The sequence below is a fragment of the Leptodactylus fuscus genome, chromosome 1 (genome assembly GCF_031893055.1).
Source record: "Leptodactylus fuscus isolate aLepFus1 chromosome 1, aLepFus1.hap2, whole genome shotgun sequence".
Lineage (NCBI taxonomy): Eukaryota > Metazoa > Chordata > Amphibia > Anura > Leptodactylidae > Leptodactylus > Leptodactylus fuscus.
The window spans coordinates 45,257,908-45,271,301 of NC_134265.1; the positions used below are offsets into that span (position 1 = coordinate 45,257,908).

A 13,394-nucleotide genomic window follows, 5' to 3' on the forward strand; every position below is an offset into this window, starting at 1 on the left:
CTGATGTAGAAGAGCCGAGGGTGCACAAGGGTTCAAGCGCACCCTCGGCTCTGATGTAGCAGAGCCGAGGCTGCACAAGGGTTCAAGCACACCCTCGGCTTCATCAAGCTAATAGAATGCATTGGCCAGCGCTGATTGAAGCAGAGCTGAATCTGTGTGCTTAGCTCAACTACTCCACCGGTGTAGTTGAGCTAAACACACACATTCAGCACTGCTTCATCACGCCAATAGAATGCATTGGCCAGCACTGATTGGCCAGAGTACGGAATTCGGCCAATCAGCGCTGGCCAATGCATCCCTATGGGAAAAAGTTTATCTCACAAAAATCACAATTACACACCCGATAGAGCCCCAAAAAGTTATTTTTAATAACATTCCCCCCTAAATAAAGGTTATCCCTAGCTATCCCTGCCTGTACAGCTATCCCTGTCTCATAGTCACAAAGTTCACATTCTCATATGACCCGGATTTGAAATCCACTATTCGTCTAAAATGGAGGTCACCTGATTTCGGCAGCCAATGACTTTTTCCAATTTTTTTCAATGCCCCCGGTGTCGTAGTTCCTGTCCTACCTCCCCTGCGCTGTTATTGGTGCAAAAAAGGCGCCAGGGAAGGTGGGAGGGGAATCGAATTTTGGCGCACTTTACCACGCGGTGTTCGATTCGATTCGAACATGGCGAACACCCTGATATCCGATCGAACATGTGTTCGATAGAACACTGTTCGCTCATCTCTATTAATTGTACAATTAAAAATAATGAATTATTTCATTCTGAAAGCCAAAGGTAACTTTTTGCTTTACGACTCCAACTCTACCCAAAATTGGTCCCGATTCGAACTCCACAACTATATTTGTCTGATTTAGAAAGTCCACTTTTAAGCACGCTAATGTACCAATCCTAAGTTACATGGAACAGTCGTACATTCCATACGCAGGTTACTAACACTGTGTAATGACTCATTTAGCCTATGGTGGTGTTGCTGGAAATGCAGACAAACCCTTTAAATTAAATCCGTCCCTGGGTTTAGTCTGGCCTACCAGAAGGCAGCAAAAAGTGGTGACAAAGACCCCTATTCCTGCACTAGCCACTTTTTTCTTTTAATAGTGCTCAATAAATCACTGTTTAACAGCTTCAAGGGGTCTTTCAATGATGTGCGCAGACACTGGAGCCAGACCCCTGCCACTGATTGACAGTTTACTCTCTATGCACTGTATAGGGAGAAGGCTGTCAATCAGAAAAGGGATAGGGCATTATAAACATGGTGAGAAACTCCCTGTAACCATGTGATGTGGTGACATCATTACTCTAAAAATATAAGCAATGTGTGAATCACTTTTCAATGACAAGCTTGATAACTATTTCCATTGACAGCCAGCACAATTATGAATGAAGCTCTGGACTAAGTGACCTAAAATCAATACAAGATAAGAAATGCAATTTATTCACAAGGTAACACAACTGTTTCTGTAGACCAATGTACACTGTAAAATGGTGTTGATATGTGGACCAGTGCTATATTATGGTGGACCAATCCAGCATTGTGGAAATTTGCTATATGTGCCCATAGCTTAAGAGTAAGTTCATAAGGGTTTTTGGGTCCGGAACCTGAAGCGGCGTTCTGGGCCAAAAACCGGGTGGCCACGACTGAAAGTCGGTGCACTGCACCAGTATCCAGTCGTACACTCCGCTCCGGATTAGGCCCAATGACTGGGCCTAGTCCAGAGGAGGGAGTGTCTTCAGGCCAATTCGCGAGGCGAAAGTCTGAAGAATGAGCATCTTGCTTCTTTTTCCAGGAGCCGGAAAAAAACTGCTCCCGGAAAAATGACCTGAGCGGCTCCCATTGATTTCAATGGGAGCCATCTTTTTGGTAAGGATTTTGAGGCGGAAACGGCCTCATAATCCTGATCAAAAATCCCCGTGTGAACTTACCCTAATAGTTGAATAGTCTCAGGGTATGCTTCAGGAATTTGAAGATTAATTTTTCTTCTTAACCAAATTTTGCCGTAGAGTCTGCCACAAATTAGCAAATTCCGCACCAAGACAGAATTTTTCTTTCCCATTGAAAAGCCATGCACAATCAACAGTACCAAGCATGCATGTGTATGGGAAAGTCAAAGGAATAGCTGTGAGTTATTGAAGATGTACAAGTATCATGATTGGGTTAAGAAAACAAGTTTCAAACAGATGTATTTCCAACTATACATATACCATATTGGAAAAAAAATAACTACATGCTACACTAGCGTCACATCACTGTTGATCGGGTCCATCAGGGAGGACCTGAACAATGGAGAGGTGAACTGCTATAACGCGAACTCACGAAGTCCATAGTCTTTAAACTAAAACCGGCAGGGGAGAAAAAAGAAAAAAAAAAAAAAAAAAAAAAAAAAAAGAGTCAGATTTTTTTGGGCAACTCTGCGATGGGGTTTACAACAAAGATTTTGGCGCAGATATGAACATAACCTAAAATGGTTTGTTTCTTCACAGCCAGATTTCGCTTAACAAGGCCCCCAGGTAAGTCTCACTTTATGCTACTGGCAGGCAAATCCGCACACTAGGGATAGGGTTGAAGAGTCACCCTCTCCAGTTTTTGACATTGCTATACTACTCTATAGGTGCACCATCTCTTGTTTTTTTAATCCTGACATAGAGCTTTTTATGTACGAGGCACCAGGTTTCACAGTTTCCTCAGTCTTGAATCTATTTAGCGACTTAAGCCCGGTTCCGTTCCCCATCCACATGAAATATGCGGCCAGGGAGTCCTACAAGCAGCACTTTTCTCCGCATTTTTTTGTGCGGAAACAGAGCGGAAACCACACAGACCCCCACTATAGGCTATGGGGTCTGCGGATTTCCTTAGGTAACCGCTTTTTTTATGCGTATAGGTTTCCATTCCAGGGGGGCCCCCCAAGTGGATTCCCTGAATGGGGAATGCAGGGCCTTACACAGTCCAAGATCATCCGGTTACTGCTTTTTGAGACATCAGTGACATAGGAGTAGAACCAAGAACTATATAACCTGGCCAGATGGAGAGCAAGTACGGTATAATACATCACATGTCACATATTGATTCAGAACCTTCTGTCCACGTAATAGCAATGTGTAAATCTACAGAATGGAAACTGCCCTCTAGATAACGCCATGACTCCAGTCATATGAACCACGTCACATTCTTGTGATATCTCTAAATAGTAATACAACATCTTAAAACTTTAGGTAAAAACCACATTATTGAACATGCACGGACTCCACTCCTTAGTAACATCACATTAGCCACTCTATGTTGTGTGTGGTAACGCGGCCAACACCCCAAGTGTACGCAGCCTGAATACACACACCAGGGGAAATATGTTCTTTATAAAGGTAACCGGATTACTACTCAATGGAGAAAACCCTCTGACAGCACTGAAATCACTCACAATTTCCAGGAGGTGAATATGGAGTAATATTGATGGTGCAAGGTGCATTTTTAATAAGTTAAGTGCACGCAAAGATGATGCATTATAAAAAGTGCATAGCAAAAAATATATAGATGCAAAAAAATTGTGCAAATCATAAAAGACCCCAATATATCCAAAATATTTCTGAAAAATCAGACAGGTATTGGCATAGGTAAAATGGGGTACTGAGATGGCAACTGCACCTGAAGCCCTTTTCCCTTGGGCCTCATTGGCTGACCTTGGAGTGGACCTGCAGTATTGTCTATTGCTAATAATAATGTCATTGTATAGATTTATTACATACATAATATAGATTTCTGCACGACAAGGCTCTCACTAGGAAGAGCAGATTTGAAGACTTTGATTTGAGGCTAGACTATGAAGGATCAGTGGGGTGCCCCATGGATGAAAATCAGACATGAAATATGTTCGCCTTTCAAGCTGACTTTGCAGAATCACAGTCATGTGAACAAAGCCTTAGGATTTGATAAAGGTATTTTCGGTTTGCTCCCTATAGTGCTAGCATAGAACAGCAGAAGCCTATCTTTTAGTTCGCTCCCCCTTGTATCTTTACAGAAAACTAACTTGCTCCTTGCACAAGGCTCCCACTACTGCACGGCCATAGTAGTGTGTAAAAGGTAGAATTGCAAATTACAATACGAATATAATCCTAGTTTATGCAAAAACCATAATCCTGTTGTCACCTGAGAGATTATGGTGGAAATAACAAATGACATTACAGTATGGACCTGCAGTGGAAAAAGACTCGGAGTCTCAGGAGGATGTCATTTCCTAGATACAATTTATACCAAGCAGGCGGATTCAGACCAACTCCCGGGATTTACATACATGTATACAATGCTAGTAAGTGAATAATGTCTCATTTATTTCCATAGAGAAACTAACCCAACCTATTGCTATTTTTTTTTATGCACCCTTCGCAAATTTTTGGCTAAGGCTCCAAGTTGCATAAAAGCTGATTTTTTTTGTTGCAGATTTTGCTACTTTTGGCTGGAAAGGATGTATAAAGGAAGTTCTTATACTTCTCTGCTCTTAGGCTGGTTGCAGCATGGTCATCTGCAGATGAATTAAAAGCACAGGCTGCACATGGGGGACACGGGGATGTCCCCATGTGCCACTCGTGCACGAGTCGTGCTTCCGCAGCTCTTTTCATTAAATGAATAGGAGCAATGAAAGGATGGGCCACAAAATAGGACAGGAATAGGACCTGTTCTATCTGATGTGGCCCTGACTGTTGGCCCGCATACAGGACCGTGAAAATCACAGTTGGGTATCAGGGCCTATAGAAAAGAATAGTACAATGACCCACACAGCGCCGCACCTCCCATGAGGCGACCGCTTCAGGCGGCGCTATGCCAGGGCCCTAGGGAGGGTGGCATTTTTGCTTACCTAAGCCAGTCCAGGACAAGCTGTCCTGGACTGGCTTAGCACCGAGCGGTGGATTGGGGAGGCCACTGGAGCAGCACTGCTCCAGCTGCCTCCCCTCACGCTCAGGCAGAGAGCAGGTCCTCTCCGTGCCTGCTCTCTGCCTGCGAACGCCACTAAGCCCCGTCCCCTTCGTTTGGCCCTGCCCCCTTCACACCGCTCCGCCTGCAAGGGGCCATGATCCCACTCCTGGCTTTGGCTAAAAAAAAACAGCAAAATCTGCAAAAAAAAAAAAAAAGCCGCTTTTCCATAACCTGGAGGGTAAATTCACACGTATACAAATCAATACTCTTATGTTTAGTAGACAAACATCCAACTGAACCGAAAACTGCACTTTTCGGTACTTCTGAATATAACAGCGCTGTATATCATTTATCTTAAAGGGTTTGAACAGGCTTAGAAAACAATGGCTGCTTTCATCGCAAAATACTGCCACCCCTTTCCCCAGGTTGTATCTGGTATTGCAGCTCAGCTCCACTAGCACCATTCACAACCTCGAACACTGTTTTTGGAAGGAAGTTTTCCCCGTACAGGCATGCACTTCTATGTGTCTGTCTATAGGCATGATGGAACTGTTTCAGAATTCTATAAAAAAAGGTTATCCCGGACAAGCCCCCATAGGACAGGTAGATATCTGTGAACATGGGAGACGAAAGTGGAGATCATATAACCCAAAATCAGAACCAGCCTGGAAATCTGTGTTTTGGCTGCAATAGACCACCGGAGGAAGTCATTTTAGAAAACTAATGAAACGGCAAATATTATGGGTGTTTTCACACACACAGTGGCATTTATGTAAAAAGTGCTGCAAAACTGCTAGTCAATTGACATGCATGACTATAGTAACATAGTAGATGATGGACTTATCTTTATCCAACCTCAACTACAACCTACTCCCCTACTTTGTTGATCCAGAGGAAGGCAAATAAAAAAACAACCCATGAAGCTGACGCCACTTGCCCCAGGTCAGGGGGAAAAAAAAAAATCCTTCTTGACTCTAAATCAGTGTAAAAATCCTGAATCAACTTGTCTTCTCCAAAATTCTACAACCCCCTACCTGTCAAAAACTTGTATTTTCTTTAGGGCATGATAGGTTTCTCATTGTAGTTTTGCAATAATTACTTGCAGTGCCCAAATGTAGCAGTTCTAGTAATATTTACAAGTGCTTCAGTAAGAGAATGGCCCATAAAATATGGTAGATAGATATATGGAATTCCCTCCCCTCCCACCCAATATAGTTGCGTTTCCTGCTGCACCACTTTCACCTCATATGAACTCGGACGCCCTTTTGTTGCTATTATTCTTGAGGCAGCCAAGAAAGTAATGATAGTATATTAATCTTTACCACTGCCCTATCATGTTATTTTACAATACAATGTTGTACAGAACATTCGGAAATGTCACTATAGAGAATGCACTTGTACTTGTTAGACAATGGAGTCTGAAGAAGCCCAACAGGTTTCCCTGACCCCCATAAGGTCACCAATACTCTATAGATAGTGCTAGTAGGTGGAGACCCTGGTAGAGACTTTGTGTTGCGGCCCAAGAGCTCCCGCTATACCACTAAGAACCTTATTAAATTCAAAGTAAAAAATAAAGTGTCAATGGCCATTTTGCATCAAAATAAGATATGCCCTAAAACAGACCGCGAAAACAAAAAAAAACAACCTTACATGTGAATAGCTCCATGGACATTAAAGGGATCCTATCATTCACAAACTATTTTTTGTAGGTACCACGTCGGAATAGCCTTAAGAAAGGCTATTCGTCTCCTACCTTTCGTTGTCTGCTCCGTGCCGCCGTTCTCCTACAATCCCGGTTCTTGTCGGTATGCAAATTAGCTCTCTCGCAGCACTGGGGGAGTCCCCAATGTTGCGAGAGAACTCTCTCCAGCACCGCCTCCATCTTCTTCAGCAGCGTCATCTTCAGCCTCTTCTTCCGGCGGTGGCTTGTAACCTCTAGGCCTTGGGCAGAGCAGACTGCATATGCCCACAGGCCACGAGAAAATGGCCGCTTGCAATACTGTGCAAACAGCCATTTTCTCATGTCCTGTGGGCATGCGCAGTCTGCTCTGCCCGAGGCCTAGAGGTTACAAGCCAGCGCCGGAAGAAGAGGCTGAAGATGATGCTGCTGAAGAAGATGGAAGCGGCGCTGGAGAGAGTTCTCTCGCAGCATTGGGGACGCCTCCAGTGCTGTTTGAGCGCTGGGGCCCGCCCCCAGTGCTGCGAGAGAGCTAATTTGCATACCGACAAGAACCAGGATTGTAGGTGAACAGTGGCACAGAGAAGCCAACAAAAGCTAGGAGACGAATAGCCTTTCTTAAGGCTATTCCGACGTGGTACCTACAAAAAAATAGTGTGTGAATGATAGGATCCCTTTAATGATACACTAGTTTTCTGATTTTTTTCAGCACCCTCGACACTTTCCTGGAAGGGAGGATAGCATGTGTGAGTGAGATCATTTACATCAGATTACTTGCGTAAATGATACCTGAAATGATGCCGAAAATTTGTAGTATTTTTGCAATGTATGACCTTAGCCAAACTGTGATTTTAAAGGGGTGGACTGGGACAAAACTTTACTCCAAGCAGAAGTAGGGGAGGATGTAAAATGAAAGACAAGCCTGCAACCCCTCCAAACTTAAACCCCATCAATATTTGGTGTGACCTTTGCCCTGGAATTGATGATACGGACCCCACAGAGCCCTGATCTCAACATCATTCAGTCTGTCTGGGATTACATGAAGTGACAGATGGATTGGAGCAAGCCTACATCCACAGAAGATCTGGGCTTAGTTCTCCAAGATGGCGGGAACAACCTCCCTGCCGAGGTCCTTCAAAAACTGTCTAAGTACCGAGAAGAACTAATGGAGGGCAAAGGTCACCCCAAATATTAATGGAATGTGTTTTTTCTTCATTCACTACATTTTGGTAATTGATACAAATAAACGATTAACCCTTTATTTCTGAAAGCTTTCTCACTTTACAGCACTTTTCATACTTGCCTCAACAAATACGGATCTGAAATACTGATCAAATATTGATCATGTGAAAGTGACCTAATAAAAAAATTCCCAGAGGTAAAAAAAGCTGTGGCAGAGGACATACATACGTATTCCTGCCGCATACGTCATCTTGGCCACACCCTTGATTTCTCTAAAAAGTCAGGCTGACAGGTAAAGATAATCTATTTCCAAGTAGGCAAATAAAAAGATCCTGTAAAAGCTTATTCAAACTTCATTTAATATTCAAACCTGTAGGTAGGGAAAAAAAACCCTGACCGCCCTGCTCTCCACAGAGCCATTAATATTTTACTACAGTAGATCAGCTCCGGTCTGTGGGCAATACATTATTCTTAGCAGTGAACCAGATGTCACAATGACACCAAGTCCTGCTATATATCACACATAAGATACACATTATCTGCACTGTGATCAGGGTGAAGAGGAGTTTACGGAATAGCAGGAGCCCTGACAGTGTTCTATACTATGTTTTATAGATAGGTTCCTAGGAGCCCTGACAGTGTTCTACACTATGTTTTATAGATAGGTTCCTAGGAGCCCTGACAATATTCTACATTATGTTTTATAGTTAGGTTCCTAGGAGCACTGACAGTATTCTACACTATGTTTTATAGATAGGTTCCTAGGAACCCCAAACAAATCTTGGACCTAAGCCATTCAAATCCTAAATTAAATTAATTCTGAGAGGTTCTCTCATTCAGCAGTATCACGGGAAAGGAGGAGAACAAACTGAATGCTCTCCATCTCTGTCCATGCAGAACTTGGATACACCTGCTGTATGTAAAGCAAGCCACAGATAGGGGGAAGAATTCACATGCTGCAGACTGTCAGGCCACAGCACATGGACAAAAAAAAACCCAGGACAACTGTACTTCAGCTAGGTGAGCATGAAGAGATTTTCACTCAAAGAAATAACTGCAACAAATCTGTGATGTGTGAATATACTCTACATCAGATTTTTGTTTTTCTCTTTCATTATGGGCCTGTTTGGTATTTCCAGGTAGTACATAACCCGTGTATGGCGATCATATCCAGTAAATTGCATTGCAGTAAAACGTGTAATGATAGTCTACAGCAGACCTGGGCGATGTGCGGCCCACGGGCCACATCCGGCCCTCTGACTGCTTCTGTTTGGCCCGCATAGCTAGTGGAAGGTTTTTCAAGGACCTGTGATGATGTCATCACAGCCTATCACCAGGATAGGCTATGACTTGTTAGTGGGCGAAGCCACATGGGACTGTGTGCTTCCTGCAAGCTGCCAGCAATGTGGGCTGCTGGATGATAAAGAGAGAAGAGACAGCATGTGTGAGCAAGAGGGGGGAACTAGGGGCAGATGTAGGGGGGCAGTTAAACTGAATGCACATGGAGGGGGGACATTAAACTAGGGGGCAGATGGAGGGTGACATTAAACTGGGGCAGCTGGAGGAGGATATTAAACCATGGGGGGTAGCTGGAGGGGGACATATCTGCCTCTAGTTGCCCCCAGTTTAATGTCCCCCTCCAGCTGCCCCAGCTTAATGTCCCCTCTAGTTTTTGCTGGTTTATACTGGGGCACCAGGAGAGGGACTTAATACTGTGGGACATTTGGAGGGAAACGTTATAATGTGGGGGTGTACAATGTTAGGGTGATTGTAGGAGGATTATACTTTGTGGGGCACATGGAAAAATGATTGAGAATGGGCGGAGTCAGAGAAGTGGGTGGAGCTAAATTTGCCACTGTGCGCATGGCCCTCTAGAACCGTAACAATTTCTCATGTGGCCCCATGAGAAAATTAATTGCCCACCTCTGGTCTACAGGATAACATGGGTTGGATTTTTTTTTGCAATGGAGGATCCTCTGAAAATCTTCAAGTGAAGCAATTGCCAGTGATTTATGTTGCTGTGGAGCCCGAGGCTCAAACTGTATATTCCCTAAACAAGACCACCATTACTAAGAAATTACATGAGACATACTGTCACTGACTGACATCTATTGTTTCCAGCGAAGACTGACAGTCCTTCAGGCCACAATGGACAGAGGTCTGAGCCTTGAGCAGAGGACCCCTTCATAATAGACACAGGACTAAGGGTGAATTCACACTACGTAAACGCCAGCTTATTCTAAACGTAAAACACGTTCATAATCAGCGCGTATAAAGCAGTTCCCATTCATTTCTATGGGAGCCGGCATACGAGAGCTCCCCATAGAAATGAATGGGCTACTTTTTTCACTACGAGCGCTCCCATGGAAGTGAATGGAAAGTGCCGGCGTGTACGGCTCTGAAGGAGCAGAGCTAGCCGTACACGCGAGCACATCCCATTCACTTCAATGGGAGCGCTCGTAGTGAAAAAAGCAGCCCATTCATTTCTATGGGGAGCTCTCGTATGCCGGCTCCCATAGAAATGAATGGGAACTGCTTTATACGCGCTGATTCTGAACGTGTTTTACGTTTAGAATAAGCTGGCGTTTACGTAGTGTGAATTCACCCTAAAGCTGGCCATACACAGACTTACTTCTGCCAAGTAACTGGCCATGTTAAATATTTTCATCCGGCCGTCGACCAGAGATATCAGTGCTGGCATGACTGACTCACCAAAAGCGGCCATTGGCAAACTTAGGGTGCATTCACACTACGGAACGCCAGCGTGTATCAGAGCCGTACACACCGGCGTTACAGCAGGGCTGCCGGACACTTCCCATTCATTTCTATGGGAGCCGGCATGCGAGCGCTCCCCATAGAAATGAATGGACTGCTTTTTTCCATTCATTTCTATGGGGAGTGCTCGCATGCCGGCTCCCATAGAAATGAATGGGAAGTGTCCGGCAGCCCTGCTGTAACGCCGGCGTGTACGGCTCTGATGCACGCTGGCGTTCCGTAGTGTGAATGCACCCTTATACAAAATTAGGCGTATTCTTGGCGTAAACACTAATTTTATTCCCTGGATAGAAGGAAGGTAACCAGGGTGGATTGCGCCCAAAAACTCCCATTGAAGTGAATGGGAGGTGGAGAATTGGACCCAGCAGGTGCAGGATTTGAGACAGAATTTGGTCAAGCAGAAAAAGTCTACTGTGTGTTTTTTTAAACAATTAAAGACCTTTCACGTCCTCATTAATGTTTGGTATTGTATACCGCTAGAGATCCCACAGTGCGCGGATATGAGACCACTGTTGACTTTCCCACTATGAGCCCTGATGCTGGAGATATCGGTGCCGTTAATTTCACACCAATATACCTCCCCACTTTCAGAAGGGCGTCATTGCTGGGCTGTGAAGAACGCCCCTCCCTGACTGTACTCTAACGCAGCCTTGTACTGTCAGAGGGGGCGTTCCTCACAGCTCAGCGTCATCGCACATACCCTCTGACAGTCGCATTTTCAGAAATTGCAGCATGTCAATTATACCTATGGAAATGCAAGGGGTTTCCCTGTAGGTATAATGGATGCAGATAGTCCATAGAGAAAAACTATGAGGAAAGGAGCTCCAGTAGGAGCACTGCATACACCCATAACATTGTTTTATACAGCATTGGAGAATCTGTCATAGGAAATCAGTGGAGAGAAGTCCTGCATGGTTTCAGTATAAAAACAGCAGACACCATTATAGCCTATGGGGTCCGCGGGTAATTGCTATTTTAGCAGTCCGGCTCTCCATCGTTCAAGTCCCCTGTGCGTAGATGTAAACCTATCCCTGTGAGCAGTGCACTCATTGCCACATATGAGCACACTAACTATACATATCCCCCTCCCCAATTGCATCAGTTTTTGGATCTACCCACATAACTTCTTTAAGACGTTGTCCATTGAAATCTATGGGATCGGATGTCTAAAAATGAATGTGTGCACACGGTCTTACCAGGTGATTCATAGGCTTCATTTACACATTCAGGATTTTGTATGCAATTTTTAAAGCCATAATCACATGTTGATAAAACAAAAGCGGGGCCTGCACCTGTCATACTTTCTCTCCCAACATGATCCACACCTGGTTTTGGTTTCAAAGGCGGCATGCAAAGACCTGAACATGTAAATGCTCCCGTAGTGCAGCCGTGACCTCCAATATATTACACAATAACTAAGAAAGTTTATAAAACACTTATCAAAAGAATCGTAGCCAAGGATTGGATAGATAGATAGATAGATAGATAGATAGATAGATAGATAGATAGATAGATAGGAGATATGATATACGCACACATCAGTCCGCATGTCTGATATGTTACAAACTATATACAATATAACCATATTAGAAATAACAAATAGTTGCGTTATCTCTTTTATTAATTAGTTACACCCCACATTACAGATGGATAGCAGAGAGAGGATGAGTATAGATATACCTGTAGGCACTCTACCTCTATATCCGCTCTTAGAGGGTAAAGCATCCCATGTATAATAAAGATACAGAAGGCAATAGCTAAGAGCGGCGGTACAGGCAGAGAGATTTTCTTACCTCTCAGGACTAGCAGCACCTGTCCCACGGTCTGGACAAGGAGAGAGAACAGACCTCAAGTGCTGCACACAGGATGGGGCAATGAGTCAGTGCCAGACACCTCCCTACTCACATTACACATGCCTACAGGGAGTGGCTGCTACATCACACAGTGGGATGCAAGGCGTGCAGACAAGAAGCTTTCAGGCAGTCACTAGGCTTCATTCTTTACAACAGGAATGTTGAAATGAAACCACCCCGAGGGTTAATAAGTTACACTCATAGGAGGGTATTGTATAAAGAGGTGGAGAGGAAAAAGTAAGGTTAGCTGCAAGTCACACTATCTAATGAGACCCCAGTACTCACTTAGGGGTCATGTGCATGGCAGAACAAGGCTCCTAGTCGTACCGAGCGTAACACAATATCCGTACAACTACAGCCTTCTAGTTCATATTATCCATTTCATCATTTTTCTGCCCGATTCACCTAAAATTAATAGACAAAATTGTAACATGTTCCACCCAGATCTGTATTATAGAACACTGCTTTTAGTGGAGAGGTTGTACTTAGGGTGCATGCACACGTTGCGGCAGATGCATGTGGCTGAAAGCCCACAATTTAACAACCGCCAATGATCGCACGATAAACCCTGCAATGTGAGCGTGCAAACTTAATAAAATGCTTTATGGAAGAAGGTAACATACTGAGTTCCCATGCTTGTTTATTAAAGGGGTTTCTGGGGGTTTTCCCAAGTCGGATTTTCATACTGATCAAGGATAGGCCCATTAGTATGTGATCTGTGGGGGACTGACACCTGGACCCCACACAGATCAGCAGTTTCAGCAACTTTGGGTGCCAGAAGCTGCTAGTGATTAGGCGGTGAATGCAGCACCGCCGCTATTCAGTAACAGGAGAGGCACAGCATTTCTAGAAATGCTTCCTGTCCACTAGCAGCTTCTGGCACCCAGAGGCTGTTGCAACTGCTGATCTGTTAGGAGTCCAGGTGTCAGTCCCTCACAAATCATATTGGATTTGGGATCGTAAAACCCATCTAATAGATGTTGGATGTAGGTACT

At 44.2% G+C, this 13,394-nt stretch overlaps 1 protein-coding gene across 1 annotated transcript in view; it reads right to left on the minus strand.

Annotated features, from left to right (window-relative positions):
• The window catches only part of ELOVL7 (ELOVL fatty acid elongase 7), a 33,449-nt gene extending 21,066 nt beyond the window's left edge, over window positions 1-12,383 (minus strand). Inside the window, exon 1 of the mRNA XM_075262406.1 lies at window positions 12,340-12,383. The gene's annotated coding sequence lies outside the window, so the exon portion shown is untranslated. The remainder of the gene's footprint in view (window positions 1-12,339) is intronic.
• Between the last annotated feature and the right edge of the window lie 1,011 nt (window positions 12,384-13,394).